General features: G+C 38.1%; 1 protein-coding gene across 4 annotated transcripts in view; it reads left to right on the top strand.

Annotated features, from left to right (window-relative positions):
• Positions 1-6,000, top strand: part of SEMA5B (semaphorin 5B) — a 3,270,261-nt gene that overhangs the window by 838,583 nt on the left and 2,425,678 nt on the right. For 3 of the 4 annotated variants that reach the window (XM_044062778.1, XM_044062776.1, XM_044062779.1), the window contains exon 3: positions 5,218-5,287. The gene's annotated coding sequence lies outside the window, so the exon portion shown is untranslated. Of the gene's footprint in view, positions 1-5,063; positions 5,288-6,000 lie in introns of those variants that run through there. The other variant, XM_044062777.1, reaches the window with a different exon arrangement.

The following is a 6,000-nucleotide window of genomic DNA, read 5'->3' as shown; positions in this document are numbered from 1 at the left end:
TGAAATTAAATTACTTTATGACTGGGACATAAAAAAAAAAAAGATGTTAACTTTGTTTCATTGCAGCAAGAGACATAATGTCTGTACTATTGAAGTTTTTTGTATTGTCTTTAAATCTGGAGGAATAGAAATTATTTTATGACTTCCACCATTTGCCAAAAGATCTGCGATGTATGTATTTGTAGGGTCTATATTACATCATCGAATGCTTAAAAAAGCGAATGGTGATTAATCGACCCTATGTAAGTGAAAGCTTACAATGTTGAACTGTCAGAACAGCGATTTTTTTTTCCAAGGGAAAAAAAATCGCTGTTCCCAAAAAAAAAAAAAAATTGCACTATACCCCCCACACTCCCCCTACTTAACTCCGAGATCGCACTACAGTGCTGAAAATGGCAAAGTAATGAAGCGGCCAAGCAAATTCTTTCCCAAGGAAAGAATTTGCTTAAAAGCTGCTTCGATATTTTGCCTTTTCAGTCATTTCAGTTCAACCAAGACATATTCAAAAGAATGCATCTTCAGTCTTGTAATAGGAACCCTATTTTCACAGGTTGATGCTAAATGCTACCTGCTGGCATCAGTGGTTGTTTTCAGTCTAGGGAACTGAATTCAGGTGACAAGAAATGATGTCATTCTGCAGGCTATCCCAGCAGTAATATGTGAGATATTACTTTGGTAAGTCTCTTAGTGAGAGACTGTATTCTGTATTTGTCCATTGCCCTGACAACATCAGCTGGAAGACCCATTCACCACACATCTGCCTTGCTTGTTATGTAAGCCTGGGGAACAGTGTAATTCTCTTACAGTCAGGAATATAGCAAAGCTTAGCTTCGATGTTTTTCTTTGAGACTGTCCTGCAATGTTATTTTAAATATTTCTTGTGATTTTGAACTCTGATGTAACTGTAAGTATATACTGTGTATTTTCTTGTTCTTTTAATATTTATTATTAAGTATATTTAAACCTTTCATTGTGGACTGATCTGTGGACATATTTATGTTCTGAAAGTACTTGCATATTGACACTGTGGGCTACTCTTAATAGCCTTGCTCTTGGTCAAACTGCCATTTGTATTGATAGTAACATTACACAGTAAGATTGGACAACCTTTGTTATGGGCCTTAAAGTAGCTGATAAGGAGCTGGCTAATGGCAGTGAAAACTATCTTATAGTCTGGGCAGAAAGGAGCATTGCTAGTAAACCTGTGCCAGCCTTTCTCAGGTGTGTGTGTGTGTGTGTGTGTGTGTGTGTGTGTGTGTGTGTGTGTGTGTGTGTGTGTGCATGTGTGTGTGTGTGCCTCTCTGTCTCTGTGTCTGTGTATAAATCAAACCTCAAAGTACATGTGTCTCAGCTACTCGAAGAGGGACACGAAGCATTGGTTGGAAAGAGAGGGTGCTGGAGTTCTTGGCTTGGCCACTCAGCTGAGATCTCAACTCTATAGCTGTGCCAGTGGGGAGTCTTATGGGGGATCTGGAGAAAGAGGGAGAAACCAGCCCTGGACTGATTGTGTTCTCTTGTGTGCTCTTAATGGAAATTGCACATAATGCAAAGTGTAGAGAGCTGCATCTGGAAGTACTGTGTGTGTGTGCTGTTCTCTTCTGGGACAGTTCACTTCTGGGTAGATGTGTCTGTATGTCCCTTTTATGCCCTGCATTCCATGTGGGGAGCATTAGTGTGATGTGATCTGGTGCATACAAAATCTTTAGGCTTTTGCATACTGGCCGAGCATGGAAGGAGATCCCTTCTATGTGGAATACTGCAACAGTGAAGAGAAGGACCTGTACTGTTATGGTAAGATTTTACACAACTGTAATTTTTGTATGACATTAGTGAATGGAGATATTACTGAAGTCCTATGCTGGAGACCTGATACTAGAAATTGGGTGCCTCTAGCTTTGCATATATTCAGGAGTTTTACTTGATCTTATGTTCCACTTTATCAGTTATAATTTATTATGAAGCACTATGATGTTGTTTTATAGAAGCAGAGATGCTGTAATTTCATGTAATTTACAGCTGTCTACAGAAGTAAAATTAAATATACATTTAAAAATATTTGTATATTATGGTCTTTGCCAGCCTCAGGGAACAAACAATAATGTCAAAGTATTCCTTTTTCACACAAAGTTTTTGTGACTTCTGAAGTTGTACATTAAAGTAAATGGGTGAAAGGGCATTTGTCTTCTCTACAAAAATGCTTGCAGTGAGTGTTTGTATTCATTTAACATGAGATTTGGTCTTCATGATTTGGTGCGCATATGTGTGCATGTAATAACTTTTGCACGATAGAGCGGAATGCAGTAATGCAAGATGCAGTACAGTACGAAAGACCAGCTACCCATGGGTGCAGAACATATGCAGTGTGGTCTGGAAATTTCAGAGATGCCATTACTGTACAGCAGATTCCTCATTGTGTGAACATAAGCAGTGTTTTGTGTGATCTGATAAGAAGTTGTGATGTGACATAATACCATATCTTCCCATGATGGATTAAAGTTCTGGCTGTACTGTTACTAACATCTAAAGCAAATTGCTGCTGCTGCTTGCATCAGTGTATCAGCAGACAGCTTTGAAGTCTGTGCTCAGCATTATAAGCAGCATTACTGAAAGTGTTGGCATTGTTTTACACCACTGGCTTTTTAAGGATGTGAACTGATGAAGCATAAAGGTATCGATGAACAAATACCTCAGTGAATCGTTAGAGGGAGCACTTGCATACAAACAGTACATTGTGTGTGTGTGTCTGTGTGTGTGCAAGCAAATGAAAAAAAATCATATTCTAAATGCATCAGGGACTCCACTTCTTACTGATTATTAATGGCTGTTTAATATATTTCATGCATGTTTTGTTTTTCTAACTGGGTGAGCTGGCAACCAATGACCTGTTTTTTACACCCCACAAACACAAAGGCAATACAACTAATACAGTCCAAATTGTCTTTTCACAACTAATAGAGTCAGAGCTGTCTTTGGTGCTGCGGTAGCGTCGTCGCCTCATAGCAAGACGCTATCCCGTTCGATTCCCAGCTAGAGCGTCTTCTGTGTGGAGGCATACGTGAATGGGGCATGCCTTTGTTGAAGGTTGTGCGTCAGGGCTGGTAACCCGGTACATAAAAATCCACTACCAATCATTAGCGGATCAGAGTTCCGCTGTGGCTACCCCTGACCGGGAAAAGCCGAAAGACACAAACAAACAAAGAGTCAGAGCTGTCTTTGACTGTCAAGTAGGTTCAGAGATTTTACTATACTTTCTGTTTGTTTGTTTGTTGACTTGTAGGTCCAGCTGAGAGGCTGGAGTCCGTTAATATTTTACTCAACAGAATTTATACAAAGAGCAGGCAGAATAAAATGTGTGTAAGTGAATGGGGTGAGGGACAGAGAAAAATGTGTGTTGGACAGGACGGAGAGTCATATAATGGAAAGTAGATTGGATAGAAGTTACATGACTACAGTATGTGTGACCTGATGAGCCCTGACTGAAACACTATGAATTAGTAATATAACAGGGTACAAGTCATGAACAAATTACTTGAGCTACTTAGAAAACTTAACAGTTTTGCTTCTGTTTTGTGTTCCAGGTTTCAAAGTACTGTGCAGTCCACCTAGTTTATGCCTAGCACTATAGATTAACGTGTGAAGTACTAAATTGCAAATGAACTCTTGTTGACATGTTTGATTCCTGTAACTATAATTTGCAGTCTGTATGACTTAGCAAGAGCAATTTGCCCTTGAATACAGAAGCTCGTGTTTATTTGGTCATAGACAGTTAATAAAACTTGTAAAGGTGGTGCTTTTGATGTAGTATGCATATACAATGTGTTTGCAAACATTTTCCAGCTCACAAAAAAAAAAAAAAACTTTTCTGGAGTCAGGGTTAAGTCCAAGAATGTATTTTCACTGTAGTTATGATTTGTTTTCTTCTTCTCCTGTATTTTCAATTCAAGTTGCTTTTGTCAGTGTTATTGGTGGTGTCATACAAATCTTAGCTACTTAGGTGTTTCTGACCCTTGCCCCAGTTTGCATGTGTTATTTATTTTACATTTGTGTATTAATGCAGTTCTTCAAATCATTTTGCAATTAGTGGCTTTCTGTTAAAGCTAAGTACCCCATGTGCTTGATTTATAAGTTCTAGTTACATTTTATGTGCTCTCTGTTTTGTGAACCACAGTGAACCTACATTCTTTAGTCACTGAAACTAATCACTCAGCCTCCATTTTTCTGTGGTAGTGCCCTATATTGTTATAATGTTGTTATCCTTTAGTCAGTAAAATGCTTTTAAATACTATTGGTTGTTTCACATTTTTTTTTACTGTTGGCATTAAAATTGAAATGTGGTGCCTAATTCTCAGCAGGGTCTATTTCCACTGTTGTTTGTACAAAGAGATTGTCAAATAACTGATTTGCTCATGGCTGCAGAGTAAATAGTTGACTCTAAAGGTTTGAACCACTGATGTCAAGGTCATCAAACCATTGCTCTAGCCCCTGGCTACTGCAGCACAGTGACTTTCTAAACATTTTTATTTGTTGTGTAAGAAAAGTTTTTGTCAAATCTGAATTGTTGCTGTAAAGCTTCGTCTGGTAACCTTGGTTTTGGGGTCATCTGTGGATTTTAGGGTAAAGGGTCTGTAGGAATTTAAAGATGCACTTCCTTTGTTAAGCTTTATGTATTGCATCAGTTATATTATACTTGTTTGCATGCATGCTATTGCAGTTTCAGACGTATGGACTCCTGAGATGCTTACAGTTGCAATAAAAGCTTATAGGACAAAGTAGCCCAAAAGTGTTCATATATTACTCGGGGTAAGGATAGCTACATTATTCTTATCTCAAGTCATGGAGGAGATAATAAATATCCAAACTGCAGACACCTTAGTGGTTTTAGAAAGATAATGATGAGGTATTTCTCAGAACAGTCAGTACAACGTACAAGCTTTCTCTTAATAATCATTAAACTCTCCTTGCTTTGTATTGGCCAGCCCAGCACTGTTGGGACTCCCAACATTTTTGTTTGCTTCCTTGAGCGCGGCAGGCACACTGAACAGGTCCATTCCAGGACTGTTTTCTTAGGGCTGGTCAGGAGGGAAGCTTATGGTTTAAAACTTAACCGGTTGTTTATCAAGAGAAAGTCCTTTGTTAGTGCCTTCAATCAATCCTGCTGAGTTCTGCATTGTGTGTGTCAGGAGACTAAAAGAGCTTTTTTAACGCTTTCTCTACCAGGCTGTTGGAGGGGTTACCACGGACACGGAATATATGACCTTGAGTATGATATGCTGGTGATGCAGAAACGGTAAGAACTGAAATCCTTTTCTGTTTCCTTCCTTTGTCTTTAGTTCTAACTGCTGTGACATTTCTTTTATGCTTCTCCCATGGGTTCTCAAAAAACAGTATTATTCATCGCCTGCTCGGCTTTATTGTGTGTTCAGATTCCAGTTTTAGTTGACCAAGACGAGATTAAAAAGTTATCACTGATATTGCTTGTTTTAAATTGCATTTCATTTCATCAGTTATCAAACAAAACTGACTTACTAGCATTTTTAGATTTCTCTCGTTCTGTTCGGCAGAAAATAATATGTAAAAGCTAGAGCTCTTTGTCTAGACAAAAGCAATAATTTTACAGTTCATCTATGAGAATGTTACAAATGCACAACATTGACCTGTCAAGAATTCCAAAATAGAATGCAACTGAAGTTCAACTGGAATTAAGTTTTGGACATGATTTTTCTTTTGTATCAGAATAAATTCAGTAGCAAATAGAAAAGCATTTGCTGATTTTTAAGGCAATCATAGCGATTTTGCTCTACTGGTCGAGGATATTAATGGGAAAATGCATAGGACCTCATGCAGTTTAAGGTCAAATGTTTCTGGATAGCAAGAGTTAAATTTACTAAGATGTGATGAAAGTAAGTGATAAAATACCCTTTTCCTACTCAAAAGGCAGTTTCAGTGAATACTTTTTCTGTTTGCATTATACAATGCTCTTCTTCACACAAGTACACATTT

The sequence above is a fragment of the Protopterus annectens genome, chromosome 2.part1 (assembly GCF_019279795.1).
Source record: "Protopterus annectens isolate FY-2018-M chromosome 2.part1, PAN1.0, whole genome shotgun sequence".
Lineage (NCBI taxonomy): Eukaryota > Metazoa > Chordata > Ceratodontiformes > Protopteridae > Protopterus > Protopterus annectens.
The sequence above is the reverse complement of the archived record's forward strand: the minus strand, read 5'-3'. Positions and strand labels throughout refer to the sequence as shown.